At 46.5% G+C, this 26727-nt stretch overlaps 4 non-coding genes across 4 annotated transcripts; all 4 read right to left on the minus strand.

Annotated features, from left to right (window-relative positions):
• Positions 1–2136: 2136 nt before the first annotated feature.
• Positions 2137–2276, minus strand: LOC141168291 (U4 spliceosomal RNA). Its single transcript, XR_012252033.1, has one exon. It is a non-coding gene; the product is annotated as a U4 spliceosomal RNA (small nuclear RNA).
• Positions 2277–4185: 1909 nt separating this feature from the next.
• On the minus strand, positions 4186–4325 carry LOC141168453 (U4 spliceosomal RNA). The gene has a single exon (XR_012252189.1). It is a non-coding gene; the product is annotated as a U4 spliceosomal RNA (small nuclear RNA).
• A 2951-nt stretch (positions 4326–7276) lies between these two features.
• LOC141168166 (U4 spliceosomal RNA) lies at positions 7277–7416 on the minus strand. The gene has a single exon (XR_012251915.1). It is a non-coding gene; the product is annotated as a U4 spliceosomal RNA (small nuclear RNA).
• Positions 7417–21525: 14109 nt separating this feature from the next.
• Positions 21526–21665, minus strand: LOC141168107 (U4 spliceosomal RNA). Its single transcript, XR_012251858.1, has one exon. It is a non-coding gene; the product is annotated as a U4 spliceosomal RNA (small nuclear RNA).
• Between the last annotated feature and the right edge of the window lie 5062 nt (positions 21666–26727).

Genomic DNA, 26727 nt, shown 5'->3' on the forward strand with positions numbered 1-26727 from the left:
ATTGTAAGAAGAGTCCAAGATTCCTGCTGAGAGGTGTAAGAAGCTGATGGTTATAGGAAGCGACTGATTGCAGATATTTATTCCACATTCCAAATATTAAGTTGAAGGCGCCAACAATTTTGTCTGGCCCATTATTGGGGTTTTGTGTAAACTTATGTCCAATTTGCCTTTTTTTTCCTCTGTTTTTATATTTTGTTCCAACACTCACAAACGTGTACAAAATACGGGGAATTGTAATAATGCTCTGGGAGAAATACTTCATTTTCTGGAACAATTTCAATGGTGCCGACACCCTAGCCATACCATGACTACATGATAACACAAAAAATACACTGCTCAAAAAAATAAAGGGAACACTTAAACAACAGAATATAACTCCAAGTAAGTCAAACTTCTGTGAAATCAAACTGTCCACTTAGGAAGCAACACTGATTGACAATCAATGTCACATGCTGTTGTGCAAATGGAATAGACAATAGATGGAAATTATTGCAATTATCAAGACCCCCTCAATAAAGGAGTGGTTCTGCAGGTGGGGACCACAGACCACATCTCAGCAACAATGCTTTCTGGCTGATGTTTTGGTCACTTTTGAATGTTGGTTGTGCTTTCACACTCGTGGTGGCATGAGACGGACTCTACAACCCACAGAAGTTGCTCAGGTAGTGCAGCTCATCCAGGATGGCACATCAATGCGAGCTGTGGCAAGAAGGTTTGCTTTGTCTGTCAGCGTAGTGTCCAGCTGCTGGAGGCGCTACAGGAGACAGGCCAGTACACCAGGAGACGTGGAGGGGGCCGTAGGAGGGCAACAACCCAGCAGCAGGACCGCTACCTCTGCCTTTGTGCAAGGAGGAACAGGAGGAGCACTGCCAGAGCCCTGCAAAATGACCTCCATCAGGCCCCAAATGTGCATGTGTCTGCACAAACGGTTAGAAACCGACTCAGTGAGGGTGATATGAGGGCCCGACGTACACAGATGAGGGTTGTCTTCACAGCCCAACACTGCAGGATGCTTGACATTTGCCACAGAACACCAGAGGTAGCCTGACTGCCATTAGGTACCGAGATGAGATCCTCAGACCCCTTGTGAGACCATATGCTGATGCGGTTGGCCCTGGGTTCCCCCTAATGCAGGACAATGCCAGACCTCATGTGGCTGGAGTGTGTCAGCAGTTCCAGCAAGATGAAGGCATTGAAGCTATGGACTGGCCCGCCCATTCCCCAGACCTGAATCCGATTGAGCACATCTGGGACATCATGTCTCGCTCCATCCACCAACGTCACATTGCACCACAGACTGTCCAGGAGTTGGCGGATGCTTTAGTCCAGGTCTGGGAGGAGATCCCACAGGAGACCATCCACAACCTCATCCTCATCAGAAGCATGCCCAGGCGTTGTAGGGAGGTCATACAGGCACGTGGAGGCCACACACAATACTGAGCCTCATCAGGAGCATGCCCAGGCGTTGTAGGGAGGTCATACAGGCACGTGGAGGCCACACAATACTCAGCCTCATCAGGAGCATGTCCAGGCATTGTAGGGAGGTCATACAGGCACATGGAGGCCACACACAATACTCAGCCTCATCAGGAGCATGCCCAGGCGTTGTAGGGAGGTCATACAGGCACGTGGAGGCCACACACACAATACTGAGCCTCAGTTTGACTTGTTTTAAGGACATTACATCACAGTTGGATCAGCCTGTAGTGTGTTTTTCCACTTTAATTTTGGGGGTGACTCCAAATCCAGGCCTCCATTAGTTAATAAATGTGATTTCCATTGATGATTTTTGTGTGATTTTGTTGTCAGCACATTCAACTTTCTACAGAACAAAGTATTCAATGAGAATATTTCATTCATTCAGATCTAGGATGTGTTATCTGAGTGTTCCCTTAATTTTTTGGAGCAGTGTATATAACATGACTCCATATGGAGAAATCTCCGGGGAAGCAGCTGACTAGATAGTAATCCTGTAATTGATCCCGCACGTTTCTTTGCGGATTCTCTTGTCCTCAGGGAAGTGAAATGTCACTTATAATTCTCAGCCCGACACATGTAACATACGGCTCCAATACAACTGTATACACATAATTATCTCTGAGAAACACTTCTTTTAATACTAACACCATTATTCAGTCTCCTGGGAGACAGTCAAAAATTGCCATGCTGACAGCATTACGAGCCGTCATGGCGGGGTATTGGGAAAAGTTTTCAACTAGCAATAATCACACCTCGGATAAACCTCATGGGCTATGATACTGCCACTGCGCAAAGCTGGAGGCCATCTGTGAGGAGCTGCGGCCTCCGGATCTGGGGCTCTGTCTACACTGAGGAGAGACAAAGTCATTAGGGGGCTGTGGGAGCAAAGGATTCTGGGAGTGGATATGCTAATAAACCCCTCCCCTAAGTCTGTAATGGAAGAAAGAAAAGCCCCCCAGGCTGGGGGAGGGGAGAGGGTTCATCCTCCACCTGACTGCTCTTCAGTAACTGAATACCGCCATACCATCACCACATAATAACACTAAATAGTGACTGAATACCGCCATACCATCACCACATAATAACACTAAATAGTGACTGAATACCGCCATACCATCACCACATAACAGCAAATAGTGACTGAATACCGCCATACCATCACCACATAATAACACCAAATAGTGGCTGAATACCGCCATACCATCACCACATAATAACACCAGATAGTGACTGAATACCGCCATAACATCACCACATAATAACACCAGATAGTGACTGAATATCGCCATACCATCACCACATAACACCAGATAGTGACTGAATATCGCCATACCATCACCACATAATAACACCAGATAGTGACTGAATATCGCCATACCATCAGCACATAACAGCAAATAGTGACTGAATACCGCCATACCATCACCACATAATAACACCAAATAGTGGCTGAATACCGCCATACCATCACCACATAATAACACCAGATAGTGACTGAATACCGCCATAACATCACCACATAATAACACCAGATAGTGACTGAATATCGCCATACCATCACCACATAACAGCAAATAGTGACTGAATACCGCAATACCATCACCACATAATAACACCAAATAGTGGCTGAATACCGCCATACCATCACCACATAATAACACCAAATAGTGGCTGAATACCGCCATACCATCACCACATAACACCAAATAGTGGCTGAATACAGCCATACCATCACCACATAACACCAAATAGTGGCTGAATACCGCCATACCATCACCACATAACCAAATAGTGACTGAATAGCGCCATACCATCAATACAAAATAACAGCAAATATTGACTGAATACCGCCATACCATCACCACGTAATAACACCAAATAATAACTGAATACCGCCATACCATCACCACATAATAACAGCAAATAGTGACTGAATACCGCCATACCATCCCCACATAATATCACCAAATAGTGATTGAATACCGCCATACCATCACCACATACTAACACCAAATAGTGACTAAATACCGCCATATCATCACCACATAATAACACGAGATAGTGACTGAATACCGCCATACCATCACCACATAATAACACCAAATAGTGGCTGAATATAGCCATACCATCGCCACATAGTAACACTAAATGGTGGCTGAATACCGCCATACCATCACCACAAAATAACACCAAATAGTGGCTGAATACCGCCATACCATCACCACATAATAACACCAAATAGTGACTGAATACCACCATACCATCACCACATAATAACACCAAATAGTGGCTGAATACCGCCATACCATCACCACAAAATAACACCAAATAGTGGCTGAATACCGCCATACCATCACCACATAATAACACCAAATAGTGACTGAATACCGCCATACCATCACCACATAATAACACCAAATAGTGGCTGAATACCGCCATACCATCACCACATAGTAACACCAAATAATGACTGTAATACCGCCATACCATCACCACATAAAAACAAAAAACAACCATAACATGACTATATATGGAGAAATCTCCAGGGAAGGTACTGAATAGATAGTAATTCTGTAATTGATCCCGCACGTTTCTTTGCTGATTCTCAGCCCGACACATGTAACATACGGCTCCAACACAACTGTATATAGATTTATTCCAGCTAAACAGCAATAACTCTTCTTCTACTATTAACCACCTACTCAGTCTCCCGGGAGACTATCAAAAATTGCCATGCTGACTGTATTACGAGCCCTCATGGTGGGGTATTGGGAAAAGTTTTCAACTAGCAATAATCACGCCTCGGATAAACCTCATGGGCTATGATACTGCCACTGTGCAAAGCTGGAGGCCATCTGTGAGGAGCTGCGGCCTCCGGATCTGGGGCTCTGTCTACACTGAGGAGAGACAAAGTCATTAGGGGGCTGTGGGAGCAAAGGATTCTGGGAGTGGATATGCTAATAACACCCCTCCCCTAAATCTGTAATGGAAGAAAGAAAAGCCCCCCAGGCTGGGAGAGGGGAGAGGGTTCATCCTCCATCTGACCATAGTGTCACCACCTCCTGCTATACAGACTGTCTGCTCCTGCGTCCTGGGGGAACCTTCACTTATGTGTTACAGGATTGCATTACCAGGGACTTCCTGATGATGGCGCAAGAAGAGCAGCTGAGAGGCAATACTGTCATGCTGTGACCATATAATAACAAATAGTGATTAAATACCGCCATATATTAACCCTCCCTATCGATCCTACCTTCAAATTATCTGCTAACCTTAAAGGTTCACATACTTTTGTCACTCACAGACATGTGAGATTGCATTATTTTCTTTAAAAAAAAGTGTAAAAGTTTAATGTTTTGGACTCATTTGATTTGGTTCTTCATCCACTTGTGAAAAGCTGATGTCGTTTTAGGTCAAATTTATGTAGAAATTAGGAAAATTCTGATGTGGGGAAAAATACTAAGAGGGTCTCATAATGAACTGGGGGTGGGAGGGGACGCTATCAATGAAATAGGGGTGGAAGAGAACACTAAACAGGGACTTATGATGAATTGGGGGTCGGGGAGGCTGTTACCAGAAGCTTATAATGAAAAAAAACAAAAAAAATAGTGACTGTACCATAAACACCCAATAATACCAAATAGTGACTGAATAATACCACAATACTATGAACACACAAAAGCAAATAGTGACTGAATAATACCACAATACTATGAACACACAAAAGCAAATAGTGACTGAATAATACCACAATACTATGAACACACAAAAGCAAATAGTGACTGTAACACCGCCATAACATGACCATATAACAGCACCCCAAAACCATAACATGACTCTATTTGGAGTAATCTCCAGGGAAGCAGCTGACTAGACATTAATTCTGTAATTGATTCTCCACATTTCTTTGCTTATTCTTTTGGCCTTAGGCACTGGCGTAACGCCAATGGCGGCAGGCCACACCACTGCTATGGGGCCCCTCACCGCAGCAGGCACCGCACTGAGCCCCGCCTCTGCCTGTTAGCACCAGCGCTGCCCAGCCGCCCACACAGAATGATGGGGGTGGAAGTGTCTACTGACGCTCCTTCCTCTATCTTCATTGCTCTCGCTGATGGCCGGAGGGGGGCCCAGTGTGAGAAATGATGATGGAGGAGGGAGCATCAGCATCATTCTTCCTCGGCGTCTGACGTGTCAGAGCAGCGGGCGCCCTGTAATGACGTCATCGCGCCCACTGCTTTGACACGTCAGACGAGGTGTCCAGCGCTTCACACCACACGCTGAGGAGACTGGAGCATTGGGCGCAAAAAGGACAGATGAGTACTGTATTTTTTTTTTAATCAGTGACTGGTGGCCATAATACAGTATGGGGGTGCATTATATTGTATGGAGGATCATGGAGGTGCATAATACTGTATGAAGGATCAAGGGGGTGCATTATATTGTATGGAAGACCATGGGGGCACATTAAACTGTATGGAGGATCATGAGGGTGTATACAACTGTATGGAGGATCATGGGGTTACATTATATTGTATGGTGTACTATGGGGGTACATTATGCTGTATCGAGGACCATGGGGATACATTATGCTGTATGGAGGACCATGGGGGTGCATTATACTGTATGGAGGAACAGGGGGGTGCATACTACTGTATGGAGGACCATTAATGGTGCATACTACTGTATGGAAGATCATGGGGGTGCATTATATTGTATGGAGGTGCATACTACTGAAAGGAGGATCACGGAAGAGCATTATATTGTATGGAGGATTATGGGGGTGCATTATACTGTATGGAGGATCATGGGGGTGCATACTACTGTATGGAGGACCATGGTAATGCATACTACTGTATGGAGGACCATGGGGGTGCATTATACTGTATGGAGGACCATGTGGGGTGTATTATATTGTGGGAAGGACCATGCAGGTGCATTATACTGTCTGGAGGGTCATGGTGGGCGCATTATATTGTGTGGAGGACCATGGGGTGCATTATACTGTATGGAGGATCATGGGGGTGCATTATACTGTATGGAGGACCATGGGGTGCATTATTCTGTATGGAGGACCATGGGAGCACATTATTCTGTATGGAGGACCATGGGGGTTCATACTACTGTATGGAGTACCATAGGGGGTGCATTATATTGTATGGAGGACCATGGGGAGTGCACTATATTTTATGGAGGACCATGGAGAGTGCATTATACTATATGGATAGTTATGGGGGACGCATTATACTATATGGAAGGCTATGTGGGGCCATTATAATATGTGGGGGTCTATTATACTGTATGCAAGCAATTATACTGTTTGGAGGGCTAGTGCGGGCTATTATACTGTATGTAGGCCCATTATAGTGCATGGAGGGCTGTGTGGGGGTCACAGTTTGGGGGATCACCATACTTTGCCTGTGGAGTTGAAGTGGGGTACAGTAGGGTCATTATAATGTGTGTAGATGAATTCATCATGGGGGTATCATACTGTGTTTGGGGGGCACATTTGTTTAGATATTTTATGGGGGCAATGAAAGAGGAATCTATGACTTCAGCAGGAGGAAAATCGCTATGTAAAGGCTGGAAGGTTGTGAGATCTGCTCTTCTGTGATCTGACTATTATTATTTTTTTCTTGGGGGCCCCATGATTTCTATGTACGCCCCTGGCCTGAGGGAAATTAAACTTTACATATAATTCTCAGCCCCACATATAACACAGAGCTCCAATACAACTGTATATAGAATTACTCTAGCTAAACAAGAATAACAGTTTTTCTACTATTAACCACCTATTCAGTCTCCTGGGAGACTGTCAAAAATTGCCATGCTGACTGTATTACGAGCCCTCATGGCGGGGTATTGGGAAAAGTTTTCAACTAGCAATAATCACGCCTCAGATAAACCTCATGGGCTATGATACTGCCACTGCACAAAGCTGGAGGCCATCTGTGAGGAGCTGCGGCCTCCGGATCTGGGGCTCTGTCTACACTGAGGAGAGACAAAGTCATTAGGGGGCTGTGGGAGCAAAGGATTCTGGGAGCAAAGGATTCTGGGAGCATAGGATTCTGGGAGCATAGGATTCTGGGAGCATAGGATTCTGGGAGCATAGGATTCTGGGAGCATAGGATTCTGGGAGCAAAGGATTCTGGGAGCATAGGATTCTGGGAGCATACGATATGCTAATAAACCCCTCCCCTAAGTCTGTCATGGAAGAAACAAGAGACGTTTCAACATTTTTGATTAAAAGCTTCCGTCTGAACAGGGACTTGAACAGGGATTAAAATTCTGATGCTCTACCGACTGAGCTATCCGGGCTTCTGTACAGACTCTCTGAGGTCAGGACTTTCTGCTGGGTCTCTCCGCCGTCTGACGGCTCCTCATTTCCGGTTACACAGTTTCTCCATCTTCTACTACACGAACTCAGCACCAGATCCGATTTCCTGGAGAGGAACCTTTACTTATGTATTAGGGGATTATGTTACTAGTGACCCCCGCTAAAAATGCCAGGAGAGCAGCTGACATACCGCCATACTATAACCACATGATAACACCAAGTAGTGACTGAATACCGCCATACTATAACCACATAATAACAACAAGTAGTGACTGAATACCGCCATACTATAACCACATAATAACAACAAGTAGTGACTGAATGCCTCAAAACCATGGTCGTATAACGGCACCAAATAGTGACTGGATACCGCCATACAGTAACAACAAAATAGCATTAAACATTGACTGATTAGTGAATGAATACCGCCATACCATATATTAACACCAGATAGTGACTGAATACTGCCATACCATCACCATACCATCACCACATAACACTAGATAGTGACTGAATACCGCCAAACTATTACCTCATAATAGCACCAAATAGAAACTGAATACCGTCATACCATCACCACATAATAATACCAGATAGTGACTGAATACCGCCATACCATCACCACATAATAATACCAGATAGTGACTGAATACCGCCATACCATCACCACATAATAATACCAGATAGTGACTGAATACCGCCATACCATCACCACATAATAACACCAGATAGTGACTGAATACCGCCATACCATGACCATATAATAATACCAGATAGTGACTGAATACCGCCATACCATCACCACATAATAATACCAGATAGAGACTGAATACCGCCATACTATCACCACATAATAATACCAGATAGTGACTGAATACCGCAATACCCACAATACCTTCAATAATAGTATGTAACGACATGACACATGACGCGGCCTAGTTCTCTACATGATTCACTCCCCGGGGAGATTCTCGGGGGTTTTCTGAGCAGTCAGTTATGTGTTGTCGATGCGTCCATAAACCATGCTGAGAGTTGGCGACTTCGGAAGAAGTTTTCCAAAAAAAAAGAATAGGAAAATCAGGACAAACCTGAAGAAATGCGGCCCTGGTTCTGGAAAAAACGATTAGACTAATGTGATTTCTGAACAATTAACAGGCACAATGCCTGGGGTCGGCCTCTCCGGTCATTTATATTTACCCGAAATCCGTATAAAGCCAGGTCCATCAGGGACGGTGTAATCTGTGGATGTCACAATATAGGAAACTGTGCAGGTGACCTTGCGTGCTACATCAGATGAGATCACCGTTCGTCCTCCATACTGAGCCGCCTCCCTCAATATTGTGTCTATAATGCTGTATATTATAATATATATTATATCACAGATTAGACCGTCCCTCATGCAGTCGTTTCAATAATTTTTATTATTCAATTTTATTAAAAAATACTTCTGCTTGGGACTTGAACTCTGGACCCTCAGATTAAAAGTCTGATGCTCTACCGACTGAGCTATCTGGGCTCTGTTGAAAATATTGGAGTGCTAACATTTCAGTCTGGAACCAATCGTCATCTGACACCTTTTACTGTGCAAATAGTTCTTGCACCTGGGAAGTATGAAGGGATCTACCACTGATACCATATATAAACACATTATATTACATGCACACTCACTGAAGCCCACAGGATGAACGCCTCTTTGGACCTGCCAGGGTCACTCACAGAGGTGATCTTCCCTCTGTAAGTGACCTAAGACTGCACACCGTAACCACTAACCCTGAGTGGCGGAAACCATTGAATGTTCACGGGGTCACCTAGGCAGTCAAACAGTATCCTGCCGGAGGCCACGCGGCCAAGCGTCATCTCTGCATAGTCCCCCGTCACTTCCTCACGTTCTATACACATAACATAAGTGCAGCAACAGTCTATAATAATTACATTCACAAAGTGAGAAACATCCAACATAATGGAGCGCCAACAATGCAGCAACATGAAGAAATGCATGAGGTTCAGACCTCACTTAGAGGGCCTAAGAACAAATGCAACAGCGGTCTTTTATAAGAGGGGGTGTAGACTGTTTTACTTTAAAACCTTTTACAATGTAACCACTGCAGCCAATCACTGACTACAGCAGTGACCAACACGAGCATTGACTGGACTACATCGATCACCCATCTGTGCGGCCAGAATAGGATGTACAGAGACTGGCTGTATGGAGGTGACTATTAAGCAATTGCAGGTCCAAGTGTTATGATCTGCAACAAGTACTAAGGAAAGATAGGGGAAAGCTGTCCCTACAGTAAGACTAAGCTGAATCCCTACTATGTAGCAGGCTGACTGTTCCTAGCGAACAGACCCGCCTTAGTCCTCGGCTAGTCTGAACGAAGACCTATAGCATAAGGGGAGGGGTCCCTAAAAGAACTAAGGACTGGGACAAAAAATGGGACACCTCCTAAACAGAGAAGTTGTTGCAGAACACAAAAAGACTAACTGACAAAAAGGTACTAGAGGTCCCAGAAGGACCAAGCGAACTGACAGAGAAAGGCACCGAAGCACCAGGCTAGAGAAACAGTCAAACACTGAAGTCCAGCACAGCCAAAAGGGCGGAGCTGGAATATAAAGGCAGATGGTCACATGACCGCAAAACACAAGATGGAAAAAACAAACAGGAGGGTTCTAACACCAAGTCCCTTAATGGGACAGGAAAAAATAAAATCTGACCCCTTTTTACCAAAATGTCAAAAATTTACGCTTTTGGTATCGCCAGGTTGGTAAATGTCTGAACTAATAAAATATTACTTATCCCATATGCTACACACTGAAACAGAGGAAAAAAATATCAATGTCAGAATCGCATTTTATTGTTTTTTGGTCGCGTCACCTCCCAAAATAAGGTAGAATTAAAACAGATTTGAAAGTCGTAAGGACCCCAAAATGGTACCAATAAAAATTACAGCTCGCCCACCCTCCCCCTCACTTTCCCACCTCCCTGTCATAAAGAAAAATGAAAATCCACACAGACATCTCCGGAGAGGGAAATATCACCCGCACATTGAACATATGGAACTCATTATAACTGGGAAAAAGGAAAAATAATTAAAACAGGAGAAGTGAGAGAGAGAAAGCCGACACTTCCATCTCCATTGGTCACTACTAACACCGTCAGCCTGCAGACAAGTCAGGTCTCCCACCTCCACACAATAGGAAACCACATCTATTATACCCACATGATTCAGTCTGACAAATGCAACTGCTAGTTTATAGGAATTGTTCGGAATTACAAAAAACAGCGCCACCCCTGTGCACAGGTTGTATGTGGTATTGTAGCTAGACCCCATTCTCTTCAATAGAGCTAAGCAGTAATACCAGACATAATCAGGATGAATGCCTCCTTGGACCTGCCAGGGTCAGTCACAGAGGTTATCTTCCCTCTGTAAGTGACCTAAGGCTGCACACCATAACTACTGATGTGCACAGCTCCCACCTGCTTTGTGTGCCCCCTACGACTGACCCTGAACGGGGGGGGGGGGACATCCGATGTTCACGGGGTCACCTATGCAGTCACACCTTAATCCCGTCTGGAGCAACAAGGCTGAGCGCCATCTCTGCACAGTTCCCCATCACTTTTGCTCGGACCATACACATAACATGAGAGCAACAAGAGCCTGTACTATGTGCAACAAGAGCCTGTACTATGTGCAAAAAGAGCCTGTACTATGTGCAAAAAGACCAACATAATGGAACGCCAAAACAGAAATAAACACTTGAAATAGATCACTCTGTTTGTAATGACTCTATATAGTATAGGAGTTTCACTTTTTGTATTGAAGAACTGAAATAAATTAACTTTTTGATGATATTCTAATTTAGTGAGATGCACCTGTATATAACGAATATATATATTGTATTTGATCTTTATACACACACACGCACATATATATATATATATATATACATATATATACAGTACAGACCAAAAGTTTGGACACACCTTCTCATTTAAAGATTTTTCTGTATTTTCATGACTATGAAAATTGTACATTCACACTGAAGGCATCAAAACTATGAATTAACACATGTGGAATTATATACTTAACAAAAAAGTGTGAAACAACTGAAAATATGTCTTATATTCTAGGTTCTTCAAAGTAGCCACCTTTTGCTTTGATGACTGCTATGCACAGTCTTGGCATTCTCTTGATGAGCTTCAAGAGGTAGTTGTTTAACTACGCAGAGCGTTGTTTAAATTTGGCGCCAAAATCGCTGATTGGTCGAAGCCGGCGACCGCGACCAATCAGCAGAGCGTTGTTTAAATTTGGCGCCAATCTCGCTGATTGTTGGCGGATGGCGGCCGCGACCAATCAGCAGTGCGGTGTTTAAATTTGGCACCAAAATCGCTGATTAGTCGCGACCGCGACCAATCAGCAAAGAGGTGTTTAAATTTGGCAATCAGCAGAGTGATGCAGAGCGGGGTTTAAATTTGGCGCCAAAATCGCTGATTGGTCGCCGGCCACGACCAATCAGCAGAGCGGTGTTTAAATTTGGCATAAAAAGCGCAGATTGGTCGCGGCCGGTGGTTGCGACCAATCAGCAGAGTGAGGTTTAAATTTGGCGCCAATACTGCTGATTGGTCACGGCCGACAACCGCGACCAATCAGCAGAGCGGTGTTTAAATTTGGCGCCAATCTCGCTGATTGTTCGTGGCTGACGGCCGCGACCAATCAGCAGAGCAGGATTTAAATTTGGCACCAATAATGCTGATGGGTCGCGGCCGGCGACCGCGACCAATCAGCAGAGCGGGGTTTACATTTGGCCCCAATGCTGCTGATTGGTCGCGGCCGGTGACCGTGACCAATCAGCAGAGAGTTGTTTAAATTTGGCACAAAAAACGCAGATTGGTCGCGGGCAGCGGCAGCGACCAATCACCGATTTTTAACACAAATGTCCGGACCTTTGTAACACCATGCGGATACTGTGGGGACATCAGCGGCTAGGGTGTGAAGGGAGGACCGGGGAGCGGCGCTGCGGGTCGGGATACTTCTGCTGCGAGCGCCCGCTCATGTCCCGGGTTCTCGGAATGGAAGTATCCGCACAGGCAGCGCCGCTGACATCCATGCGGCTAGGGCGTGACATCCAATTGGTCGCGGCTGCTATTTAAATCTGCCGCACAAATCGGTGATTGGTCGCCGACTTGGCCCGCGACCAATCACTGATCTTGCGGCCAAAGTTAAACACTACTGTGCTGATTGGTCGCGGACGCTGCCCGCGACCAATCACCGATTTGGGCGCCAAATTTAAATATCGGCCGCGACCAATCACCGATCTTGGCTCCACATTTAAACACCGCTGTGCTGATTGGTCGCCGACGCTGGGCAGGACCAATCACCGATTTTGGCGCCACATTTAAATAGTGTCCGCGACCAATCCGCACAGCGGTGTTTAAATGTGGAGCCAAGATCGATGATTGGTCGCGGCCGATATTTGAATGTGACGCCCAAATCGGTGATTGGTCGCGGGCGCTCGCAGCAGAAGTATCCCGACCTGCAGCGCTGGTCCCCGGTCCTCCCTTCGGCATGGAGGTCAGCGGCGCTGGCGGTCCTCCCGCTGCTACCGGCCGGGAGATGAGCGCCTCACGCCGCTCATCTCCCGGCTGCATCTCCGTCCCGCAGATGGGTCCGGCGGTCGGGTTCCTTCTGCTGTTGCCGGCCGGGAGATGAGCGCCTCGCGCCGGTCATCTCCCGGCTGCATCGCCGCTGAGCTCCGTCCCGCAGATGAGCCGCTAACGGCCGCCATCTTTTTTTCGAAATCCCCCGGCGCTGATTGGCCGCTGCCGGACCAATGAGCGACCCGGGATTTCCTGGACAGACAGACACACAGACAGACAGACAGACAGACAGACGGGATAAGACGATTATATATATAGATATATATATACAGTGGTGGCCAAAAGTATTGGCACCCCTGCAATTCTGTCAGATAATACTCAGTTTCTTCCTGAAAATGATTGCAATCACAAATTCTTTGGTATTATTATCTTCATTTAACCACTTCGCGCCAGAGCCTGTTTTTGCCTTCGTGACCGGGCCAATTTTTTCAATTCTGACCACTGTCATTTTATGAGGTAATTACTCTGGAACGCTTCAACGGATCCCCCTGATTCTGAGAATGTTTTTTTGTGACATATTGTACTTCATGATAGTGGTAAAATTTCTTTGATATCACTTGCGTTTGATTGTGAAAAAATCGGAAATTTGGTGAAAATTTAGAAAATTTTGCAATTTTCAAACTTTGAATTTTCATGCCCTTTAATCAGAGAGATATATCACACAAAATAGTTAATAAATAACATTGCCCACATGTCTACTTCACATCAGCACAATTTTGGAACCAAAATTTTTTTTTGTTAGGAAGCTATAAGGGTTAAAAGTTGACCAGCGATTTCTCATTTTTACAACAAAATTTACAAAAACATTTTTTTAGGGACCACATCTTATTTGAAGTGACTTTGAGGAGCCTTTATGACAGAAAATACCCAAAAGTGATACCATTCTAAAAACTGCACCCCTCAAGGTGCTCAAAACCACATTCAAGAAGTTTATTAACCCTTCAGGTGCTTCACAGGAATTTTTGGAATGTGGAAGAAAACAATGAACATTTAACTTTTTTCACAAAACTGCTACTTTAACCTCAAATTTTTAATTTTCACAAGGGCAGCCAGAAAAAATGGACCCCAAAATGTGTTGTGTAATTTCTCCTGAGCACGCTGATACCCCATATGTGGTGCAAAGCCACTGTTTGGGTGCACGGCATGGCTTGAAAGGTAAGGAGCGCCATTTGACTTTAGGAATGGAAATTTGACTGGAATGGATAGCGGACGCCATGTTGCATTTGGAGAGCCCCAGAGGTGCCTAAACAGAGGAAACCCCCAACAAGTGACCCCATTTTGGAAACTAGACCCCTTAAGGAACTTATCTAGATGTGTGGTGAGCACCTTGAACCCCCAGGGGCTTCACAGAATTTTATAATGTTGAAGTGTGAAAATAAAAAAACAAATTTTTAACACAAAACTGCTACTTTAGCCTCAAATTTTTAATTTTCACAAGGGCAGCCAGAAAAATTGGACCCCAAAATGTGTTGTGCAATTTCTCCTGAGCACGCTGATACCCCATATGTGGTGCAAAGCCACTGTTTGGGCGCACGGCATGGCTTGGAAGGTAAGGAGCGCCATTCGACTTTTGGAATGGAAATTTGACTGGAATGGATAGCGGACGCCATGTTGCATTTGGAGAGCCCCTGAGGTGCCTAAACAGAGGAAACCCCCAACAAGTGACCCCATTTTGGAAACTAGACCCCTCAAGGAACTTATCTAGATGTGTGGTGAGCACCTTGAACCCCCAGGGGCTTCACAGAATTTTATAATGTTGAACTGTGAAAATAAAAAAACACATTTTTAACACAAAACTGCTACTTTAGCCTCAAATTTTAAATTTTCACAAGGGCAGCCAGAAAAAATGGACCCCAAAATGTGTTGTGCAATTTCTCCTGAGCACGCTGATACCCCATATGTGGTGCAAAGCCACTGTTTGGGCGCACGGCATGGCTTGTAAGATAAGGAGCGCCATTTGACTTTTGGAATGGAAATTTGACTGGAATGGATAGCGGACGCCATGTTGCATTTGGAGAGCCCCTGAGGTGCCTAAACAGAGGAAACCCCCAACAAGTGACCCCATTTTGGAAACTAGACCCCTCAAGGAACTTATCTAGATGTGTGGTGAGCACCTTGAACCCCCAGGGGCTTCACAGAATTTTATAATGTTGAAGTGTGAAAATAAAAAAACACATTTTTAACACAAAACTGCTACTTTAGCCTCAAATTTTTAATTTTCACAAGGGCAGCCAGAAAAAATGGACCCCAAAATGTGTTGTGCAATTTCTCCTGAGCACGCTGATACCCCATATGTGGTGCAAAGCCACTGTTTGGGCGCACGGCATGGCTTGGAAGGTAAGGAGCGCCATTTGACTTTTGGAATGGAAATTTGACTGGAATGGATAGCGGACGCCATGTTGCATTTGGAGAGCCCCTGAGGTGCCTAAACAGAGGAAACCCACAACAAGTGACCGAATTTTACAATCTACTCCTCTGTATAAATTAATCTAGTGGTGGGAAAATAAGTAGATAGGTAAATGGTCACTAAACCCATAGATGAATTCCCACAGAGGTGTCATTTCTATAATGGGGTCACTTCAGGGGGGATTATGCTGTTCTGGCACTTTTCAGAGTACCAGAGCTAAATAATCCCCCCTGAAGTGACCCCATTTTGGAAATGAAACCCCTCTGGGAATTCATCTATGGGTTTAGTGACCATTTTAACTCAATGGATGATTTCCAGAAACAAGCACGCAATGGAAGGTTTAGATTCTGGAGAACCCCCCCTGGAAATTAAGTGAGCTCTACTCGAATGTGTCATTCACTAAATGAACCAAATGTTTGAATGACAAATTGGGATACATTTTTACAGTTTAAAAACGTGGTTCTGTGTGGAAGATTTTAAAGCAGTCAGTGACGCATAAGGCTGGCAATGATGGGCATTGTGGGCAATAGTAGCGGGTATCACGCCTCATTCCTCTCTTAGTACATACACGACATCTTTTCTGGGGGTTCCTTCTTGTTTCCGTTGCTGGAATAAGTGCAATAAAATGTCGCTCAGTGAGTCTTTTCACATCCTCAGATTCTAATGGATGAGCGGGGCTAACACTTTGAAAGACAAGATTTTCAATTACCTTTTCTTGATAATCAAGAAAAGGATCTGAATTTCCTGCTTTTTTGTACAACACAAAAGAATTGTATGTGGCCACCTGAAACAAATAAATAACCAACTTTTTATACCAGGTATAGGACTTTCTTGATACCTGGTATGGCTGTAGAACCTGGTCTGCAAGGTCCACACCCCCCATGTGTTTGTTGTAGTCAATGACTGACACAGGTTTTTGCTTCGGAGTGGTGGGTCCTAGTTCTACAGTGGCCCTTGTGGCATCTGTGTGGATCGAGCTGAGGACAAAAATATCCCTCTTATCCCTATATTTCAGGGCAAGCAGCTCTCCGTTGCGTACAGCCCCTGACTGCCCCTTTTGAAACTTTTGGTTGACCAATGGTTGTGGAAACCCCTGACGGTTTTTACGGATGGTCCCACAAGCCCCGATGTTGTGTTCAACCAGACTTTTAAATAGGGGTATGCTGGTGTAATAATTGTCCACATATAGATTGTAGCCTTTTTGAAAAAATGGACTTATCAGCTCCCAAACAATTTTTCCAGATGTCCCCAGATAAGTAGGGCATCCTGGTGGGTTTAGTTGGCTATCTTTCCCCTCATATATGCGAAAAGCGGATGTGTATCCGGTTGAACTTTCGCACATTTTATAGAGCTTTATTCCAAACCTTGCCCTTTTAGATGGGATAAATTGCTTGAGGTGCAGTCTTCCTTTGAATTTTACAAGGGACTCATCTATAGAAATATTTTGTGTTGGGGTGTAGAGGCTTAAGAATTTTTCTGACAAATTTTCAATGATGGGTCTAATTTTATATAACCTGTCATGTTCTGGGGCATTTCTGGGCAGGCATTGACTATTGTCGTTAAAATGCCAAAACCGCATGAGCATTTCATAACGGGTCCTAGGCAGAATGACTGAAAACATAGGGGTGGCTTGAACAGGGTGGTTGGACCAGTAGGATCGAATGCTCGGTTTTTTAACAAGCCCCATGGCAAATGTAAGTCCTAAAAATTTTTTTATTTCCGGGACATTAGTTGGTGTCCATAAATTTGCCCTAGCATAGTAAGATCGGGGATTCTGGCTTATGAATTGGGACGCGTATAAATTTGTTTGCACGACAATATGCTCTAGCAAGCTGTCTGTAAAAAACAAATTAAAAAAATGAATTGGTCCAAAATCTTCCACCTCCACATTTATACCAGGAATGGCGTTGAAATCAGGGCTGAATGGAGCAGCCGAATCTGAAGCCTCCCATCTGGGAAATGCTAGATCATGTGGCAACGCCCCTTGTACACTGGCGTGCACCAATTCACTAGTAGCAGGGACAGCGCTTGTACTGGGCAGTGTTCCCTGATTTGGAGACGTTTCTCCAGTAGCGCTATTTGCCCCTATTGCTGTACTGGTCCTTGGGCTTGAGGATGGAACAGAATCACTGCTCATTTCTGGGCTCTCAGTGTCGCCGCTACTAAAGCCCTCAAAATCCATATCTCCATCTGAGATTGCGCTGTCATCAGTGTCAGAACACAGCAGGGCATACACCTTCTCTGCGGTATAAGTCTGACGGGCCATTTTATTTTTATATTTTTTGACTGGACTGAACGGACCGGACTGAAAGGACGGGACCGGACTGGACTGACCGGACTGATCTGACAGGACTGACTGACTGATCTGACAGGACTGACTTACTGATGTGACAGGACTGACTTACTGATGTGACAGGACTGACTGGACTGATGTGACAGGACTGACTGACTGACAGACTGACAGATCTGACAGGACTGACTGACTGACTGACTGACTGACAGATCTGACAGGACTGACTGACTGACAGATCTGACAGGACTGACTGACTGACAGATCTGACAGGACTGACTGACTGACAGATCTGACAGGACTGACTGACTGACAGATCTGACAGGACTGACTGACTGACAGATCTGACAGATCTGACAGGACTGACTGACTGACAGATCTGACAGGACTGACTGACTGACAGACTGACAGATCTGACAGGACTGACTGACAGATCTGACAGGACTGACTGACTGACAGATCTGACAGGACTGACTGACTGACAGATCTGACAGGACTGACAGATCTGACTGGACTGATCTGACAGGACTGACTGACTGACAGATCTGACTGGACTGATCTGACAGGACTGACTGATCTGACAGACTCACTAACCCTAACTCTTACTTTCTTTTTTATTTTATTTTTTTTTTACTTTCACAGTGGCAAGGCTGACAGCTCTTGTCACACTGTTTCTCCTCTGCTCTCTCACTGAGATCGGAGGAGAAACTGCATTTATCAGGCAGATCGCCCGGGAAAGTTTGTTGCTAAAACAAACTTCCCTGGTGATCTCTCTGATTGGCTGGTGTGACGCTGACATCATCGAGACCTGAGCCAATCAGGTCTCGATGATGTCAGAGGTCACAGCACCGGGATCCCCGCCGCTGACAGGTATGTGGGGGGTCCCGATCGCCGACCACCGGCTGTCCCTATCTTTTAAATGCCGCGATCGCTATGGATCGCGGCATCTAGAAGATAGGAACAGGTTAACATCATGGGGACCTGATCCAATCAGGTCCCCATGATGTCACATGTCAGAGCTATCGCTCTGAACCGGTACCGCAGCGCTAGCAGGACCCTGGGGGTCCTGAGCGCTGCGGGACCACCCACCGTTTTTAAACGTCGGCGCTGCACAGAGCCCAGGCAGCGCCGACGTTTATGTACAGTGGGCGGTCCTGAACCGGTTAATTTGTCTTCAATGAAAAAAACACAAAAAGAATTGTCCTAAATCCAAATTGGATATAATTCCACACCAAACCTAAAAAAGGGGTGGACAAAAGTATTGGCACCCTTTGAAAAATCATGTGATGCTTCTCTAATTCGTGTAATTAACAGCACCTGTAACTTACCTGTGGCACCTAACAGGTGTTGGCAATAACTAAATCACACTTGCAGCCAGTTAACATGGATTAAAGTTGACTCAACCTCTGTCTTGTGTCCTTGTGTGTACCACATTGAGCATGGAGAAAAGAAAAGAAGACCAAAGAACTGTCTGAGGACTTGAGAAACCAAATTGTGAGGAAGCATGAGCAATCTCAAGGCTACAAGTCCATCTCCAAAGACCTGAATGTTCCTGTGTCTTCCGTGCGCAGTGTAATCAAGAAGTTTAAAGCCCATGGCACTGTGGCTAACCTCCCTAGATGTGGACGGAAAAGAAAAATTGAAGAGAGATTTCAATGCAAGATTGTGCGGATGGTGGATAAAGAACCTCGACTAACATCCAAACAAGTTCAATCTGCCCTGCAGTCCGAGGGTACAACAGTGTCAACCCGTACTATCCGTCGGCGTCTGAATGAAAAGGCACTGTATGGTAGGATACCCAGGAAGACCCCACTTCTTACCCCGAGACATAAAAAAGCCAGGCTGGAGTTTGCCAAAACTTACCTGAGAAAGCCTAAAACGTTTTGGAAGAATTTTCTCTGGTCAAATGAGACAAAAGTAGAGCTTTTTGGGAAAAAGCATCAACATAGAGTGTACAGGAAAAAAAAACAGGCATTCAAAGAAAAGAACACGGTCCCTACAGTCAAACATGGCAGAGGTTCCCTGATGTTTTGGGGTTGCTTTGCTGCCTCTGGCACTGGACTGCTTGACCCTGTGCATGGCTTTATGAAGTCTGAAGACTACCAACAAATTTTGCAGCATAATGCAGGGCCCAGTGTGAGAAAGCTGGGTCTCCCTCAGAGGTCATGGGTCTTCCAGCAGGACAATGACCCAAAACACACTTCCAAAAGCACTATAAAATGGTTTTAGAGAAAGCACTGGAGACTTCTAAGGTGGCCAGCAATGAGTCCAGACCTAAATCCCATAGAACACCTGTGGAGAGATCTCAAAATGGCAGTTTGGAGAAGGCACCCTTCAAATATCAGGGACCTGGAGCAGTTTGCCAAAGAAGAATGGTCTACAATTCCAGCAGAGCATTGTAAGAAACTCATTGATGGTTACCGGAAGCGGTTGTTCGCAGTTATTTTGGCTAAAGGTTGTGCAACCAAGTATTAGGCTGAGGGTGCCAATACTTTTGTCCGGCCCTTTTTTGGAGTTTTGTGTGAAATGATCAATGATTTGATTTTTGCTCCATTCTCTTTTGTGTTTTTTCCTTGCAAGCAAATTAAATGAAGATAATAATACCAAAGAATTTGTGATTGCAATCATTTTCAGGAAGAAACTGAGTAATATCTGACAGAATTGCAGGGGTGCCAATACTTTTGGCCAGCACTGTATGTGTGTGTGTGTATAAAGATCATATCTCTCCCTTTTCCAAAAACAAATCAAAAATTAACACATTTGGTATCGCTGGGTACATAAATGTCTGAACCAATAAAAATACTATTTATTATATACACTGCACGCCAAAACAGAAGAAAGTGTAAATGGCAAATTCTCTGGGATTTTTTTGGTCACCTCCCAAAATACGTTGGAATAATAAGAGATAAGAAAGTCATATAGACCCCAAAATAGTACTGATGAAAGCTAGACCTCGCCCCGAAAAAACAAGTCCTCGTACGTCTCCATCAACCGGAAAATGATAAGTTCTGGCTCAGAATACAGAGACAGAGGCAAGATTTTTTGTAACTAGTAAAAAATAAATCCCCGTATATAAATGTGATATCGCTATCACCGCACTGAGCAGAGGAACAAAGATATTAGGTTGTTTTTACTGCAATCTAAATGCCGTGAAAATAAAACCCAAAGAAGATTGTCAGGATGACATTTATTTCCAATTTTTAAGCTCACAATACGGTAAAATAAAGACAAGTAATAATTCTTTCTGCAGAGAACAAATTCTCATTGGTATAGAAACATACCTGCAATGTTATCATTTCTAGAGAACTGTTACCTAACTATCAGCACACTTAGATCTACCATAACCACCTACTCAGTCTCCTGGGAGACTGTCAAAAATTGCCATGCTGACTGTATTACAAGCCCTCATGGCGGGGTATTGGGAAAAGTTTTCAACTAGCAATAATCACGCCTCAGATAAACCTCATGGGCTATGATACTGCCACTGCGCAAAGCTGGAGGCCATCTGTGAGGAGCTGCGGCCTCCGGATCTGGGGCTCTGTCTATGACGCGCCCCTGGGCCTGTGTCGCGCTGCGTTGCGCACGCGGGAGCTTACCCGGAGCCGGATCTGTTGAGGGTTGTAGTCTCGTGGCGGTGACCCGGTCCGTGCCCAGGGAGTCAAACTGAGCGGTGATGTATCAACGGTAGATGTTGGACGACTACGCCACCCGTTGAGTACAGCTAAGGAGCTGCTGCTGCAGGGCAGACCGCTGAGGCCGGTGGTAGGATTGTGCAGCGTGATAGTATAACCCCCAACGGGAGGGGTATGGCCTCAGGGCAGCCGACGTGGATGATGGGGGTAGCAGGAACCACTCGGAGACGGTACGGTGTAGTTCAGGGTATTTACTGGTGACAAAGATAGACCCTCCCGGAGTACTGGCTAGCGATTGGGGCCTGGTCAGTCCTTGAGCAGATGGGATCTCCCCTGGCCAGGCGGAGTTGTAGGCCTCCCAAACTAACTGTACTCTTCTGGCTACCTTGCTAGAGGCGGGTATAAGTAGCCCACGTCCCTGAGTGTACCGTGTGGTGCTCACCCGTATGGCCGGTGACTCGGGGCCTTCTAGTAGCTTCCGCTCCACGACGGCGGTGCTGGTCCCATGCGTGTGACCGTGCCTTCGGGTTTCTTGGCCAGAGGACCTGGAATCCCCTGCCTGACGGATTCTGCTGCTGGGTAGGAGTTAGTCCCCACAGCCTCGGACTCCGGGTCCGGTAAGAAATCTTCTCAGTCAGGGCGAGCTCTGCAGCTGCCAGCCCCTGACTCCTTGTAACACTGCTCCCACAGAGCTCCTGATGTTCTGTTCCTATATTTGCTTCTTTTCTCTGTCTCTACTTCTTCTCTGCTCACTAACCCTGCCTCAGCCCCAGTTTTATATAGGGGAAGTTCTTCCCCTCCCAGGACTGTGCAGGAGGTGTGGCATGCATAGGATTCCTGACCAAGAGACCTCCCACCTGCTCTCAGACGTAATATCTCTATCACTGTGGCAACCAGACCCCTGGGGTGTCACATTCCCCCCTAGTGAAATTTAGTACTCCGGGACTAAACATATTTTAGAAAAACATAACAAGATATAACAATAACAATACAATAAAGAAACACATAAAGGTGGTCACGGCATGTCCGTAACCGGGTGCAGTCTTTGAAGAAAGCAAGGTGTCCATTTCACCAAAACAGGGAGACGTAACCAGGTAGGGGTCTGTCCTGCCCCGAGTCCTTAACAGTCTTTAGTCCGTCCTGGGTTACGCTCCAACTATGTACACAGGATTCCCGGTAAATCCACCAAAGACTCCTATAAACAACTAGAAACACATAATTATACACAAGCAACAAGAAAAACAGGTAACCACAAATAAAACAATTTATACACTTCAAATCCTCCAACGTGCGGGTAACTGGCCTCTAGTGGCCCTAGTGGACCTACGGAGCTGACTGTCTGGCCCTGAACTACAGGGTGTAGGAGCTGTTAAGGGTAAACTGGGCAGCGGTCTACGGGCCCTTTGGCTCACTAGGGATATGGCAGGCTCACTGCAAGCAGAGGGTTGATCCTCCTGGTCTGCTGGTGTGGGGTCTTCTGCCTCCTGGACCGGCTGTTCTTCCAGCTCTACCTGTTGCTCCGTAGGTGCTTGGGATGCTGGTTGGAGGAAGGTGAGTACGGGTACCACAACTGCACCATTGACTTGAGTCCAAGACCGAGGGAAGTCTCCGAGCACAGTACTAACCATATCTTCCCTTTCCTCTACGGGTCGATGGTCTTCTTGTTCCTCTTCAGGGTTCCGTAGCTGTTCAGGACACTTCTTCAGGTGATCCCGGGATACAATGGCTGTGGTCTCCCCTCCGTCTTTACTGATGGTACAGACCTTCGGGTTCTCGTGGCTTGAGGGCAGTACGGTGTACGGGTCCTTCTCCCACTGGTCGTCCAACTTGTGGAGCCGTCTTTTCCTCTTCAAGACCTGCTCTCCGGGCACCAGGGGAACAGCGGGAGCATACTGGTTGTAAGTTTTCTCTTGTCTCTCCCTAGCCTGACAGAGACTTCGCTCCACGCTCTCCTGTACTTTCCGGTACTGCTGCTGCCTCTCTGTGTCCCAGTCTGCTTCTGGTGAAGTGTCCTCGGGTGTCAGGACTCCCATTTCCAGGTCAACAGGTAACTTACCAGGTCTCGCCCTCATTAGGTAAGCCGGGGTACAGTTGGTGGAACCTACCGGGATGTGGTTGTATAGGTCCACCAGATCGGGCAGCTTCTCAGGCCACAGACTGCGTTCTTCCAGGGGCAACGTTTTCAGAAGATCCATTACCACCTGGTTCATTTTCTCACAAAGTCCATTAGTTTGCGGATGATAGGGTGTCGTCCTTATCTTCCGGCAGCCATACAGATTGCAGAATTCCTGGAAGACCTCCGCTTCAAAGGCAGGTCCCTGGTCCGTCAGCACTTGGTCCGGGTACCCGTGTGGACGGCAGAAGTGCTGCTGGAAGGCTCTAGCTGCTGTTTGAGCCGTTAAGTCCTTGACGGGGACGACAACCAAGAACCGGGAGTAATGATCCACGATGGTTAACGCGTAGACGTAGCCACTTCTGCTTGGGGTCAGTTTTACATGATCCAAGGCTACCAGTTCCAACGGCTGCCGGGTGACGATGGACTGCAGGGGAGTCTTCTGGCTGGCACGGTCCTTCCTCCTCAGGTTGCACGGGCCACAGTCTCTGCACCACCTCTCGATGGTTCCCCTCATGCCTACCCAATGGAACCGCCCGCGCAGCAGGAACTCCAGCTTCTTCCATCCGAAATGCCCAGCTCCATCGTGGTATGCCTCCATCACCATGGCTGCGTCTCGTCGTGGCACCACTACTTGCCAGATTAGTTCATGCGTCCGGGAGTTAACCATCCTGCGGCACAACTTCCCCTTGTAAAGGAACAGTCTACTCTTTTCTGCCCACAGTTGCTTGGCTTCCTCCGGAGCGTCTGGGTCAAGGCGAGCCTCTGGCTGAGTCAGCATCTCCTTCACCAGCCGGACAGCAGGGTCACTGTCTTGCGTTTCCGCCCAGTTGTAGTGAGGTAAGGGGTTAAGCGTAGCGCCTTGCTTACTCCTTACCCGATGGGAATACTGGATAGTCCCATGACGGTGAAACGCGGGGAGTTCGACTTCTTCCAGTCCCTCTGGATCTTCTCCTACGTCCGGTAGGTTTGGCATCCTGGACAGGGCGTCCGCGTTGGTATTGGAGCGTCCTGCCCGGTATTTGATGGTGAACTCGTAGTTGGACAGGCGGGCCATCCATCTCTGCTCTAGGGCACCGAGTCTTGCCGTGTCCAGGTGTGTCAACGGGTTGTTATCCGTGTACACGACGAACCGGGAAGAAGCGAGGTAGTGCTTAAAGCGCTCGGTGACTGCCCACACCACTGCCAGGAACTCTAGCTTAAATGAGCTGTAATTCTCAGGGTTTCTTTCGGTGGGTCGCAGTTTTCGGCTGGCGTAAGCGATTACTCGCTCTTTCCCCTGCTGGATCTGGGACAGCACGGCTCCTAGCCCGATGTTACTTGCGTCGGTGTAGAGGATAAAGGGCTGGCTGTAATCCGGGTACGCCAGGATTTCATCCCCCGTGAGGGCCATCTTCAGCTGGCGGAAGGACTCTTCTTCCAACTTCTCCCATCTGAAGGGCGGCTTCTGGTTCTTGGCCTTCCGGGACTGGCCTATCAGGAGGTCCTGCATAGGAGCTGCCTTTTTGGTGAAACCGGGGATGAACCTGCGGTAGTAGCCTACCAACCCGAGGAACTGCCGCACTTCCTTTACACTGGAGGGACTTGGCCATTCCTTAATTGCGGTGATCTTATCAGGGTCGGGAGCCACTCCGTCAGCGCTCACCACGTGTCCCAGGTACTGCACCTTTGGTTTCAGGAGGTGACACTTGGAGGGTTTCACCTTTAGGCCGTAGCTTGCCAGAGCTTCGAACACTTCCGCCAGGTGTTTCAGGTGGTCCTCATAAGTCTTAGAATATACGATGACATCGTCCAGGTACAACAGGACCGTCTCGAAGTTTCTGTGGCCCAGACAGCACTCCATTAATCGTTGGAAGGTTCCTGGTGCGTTGCAGAGTCCGAACGGCATGCAGGTAAACTCGCTAAGTCCCATCGGGGTGGTGAATGCGGTCTTCTCCCGGTCCGCCTCTGCTACAGGAACCTGCCAGTACCCACTAGTGAGATCCAAGGTAGAGAAGAAGTTAGCAGATCTTAAAGCAGCCAAAGACTCCTCTATCCTTGGTAAGGGGTACGCATCCTTGTGTGTGATACGGTTGATTTTCCGGTAATCTACACACATCCTCATGGTGTTGTCTTTCTTTTTGACTAAGACTAGTGGAGCTGCCCAGGGGCTACAGCTATCCCTGATCACCCCAGCCTCCTTCATGTCTCTAAGCATCCCCTTGGCGTGTTGGTAGTGTGCAGGGGGTACGGGTCGATACCTCTCTTTTATGGGAGGATGGTCTCCCGTGGGGATGTGGTGTTCTACCCCCTTGACTCGCCCGAAGTCTAACGGGTGTTTACTAAACACTCTCTTGTACTCTTGAACCACCCGATAGACTCCCTGTTTCTGGTGTGAGGGAGTGGAGTCAGTACCCAAATGTAGTTGCTGACACCAGTCCTCCATTGTTTTCTTAGAGCCGTTACCTTCCTCCGGGTGAGATGGAGGCAAGGGTTCCACAGATTGTATAGCATTTTGGTTAATGGTATATAATTTGGCTAGCGTGGCATACCGGGGCAGGTACACTTCCCTCTTCCCGATATTGATTATGCGAACGGGCACCCTCCCATGGCGTACATTAACCACCCCCCGTGCTGTCAAGATGGTGGGCCTACTGTCTGAGTAAACTGGTTCTACCATTGCCTGGTAATCTCTACCTCTCAGACCAATAGCTGCCCGGCACCAAATCATCATTTCACTTTTTGGGGGCATGGCAATAGGGAAAGGGTCACACATTCTCACGCTACCAATCTCACCGCTGGAGAGTTCCACCTGTTGCCGTCGCATCAGTGCC

This window comes from Phyllobates terribilis, unplaced genomic scaffold, assembly GCF_046119375.1.
Source record: "Phyllobates terribilis strain yellow unplaced genomic scaffold, ASM4611937v1 Scaffold_11__3_contigs__length_659146591, whole genome shotgun sequence".
Classification (NCBI taxonomy): Eukaryota; Metazoa; Chordata; class Amphibia; order Anura; family Dendrobatidae; genus Phyllobates; species Phyllobates terribilis.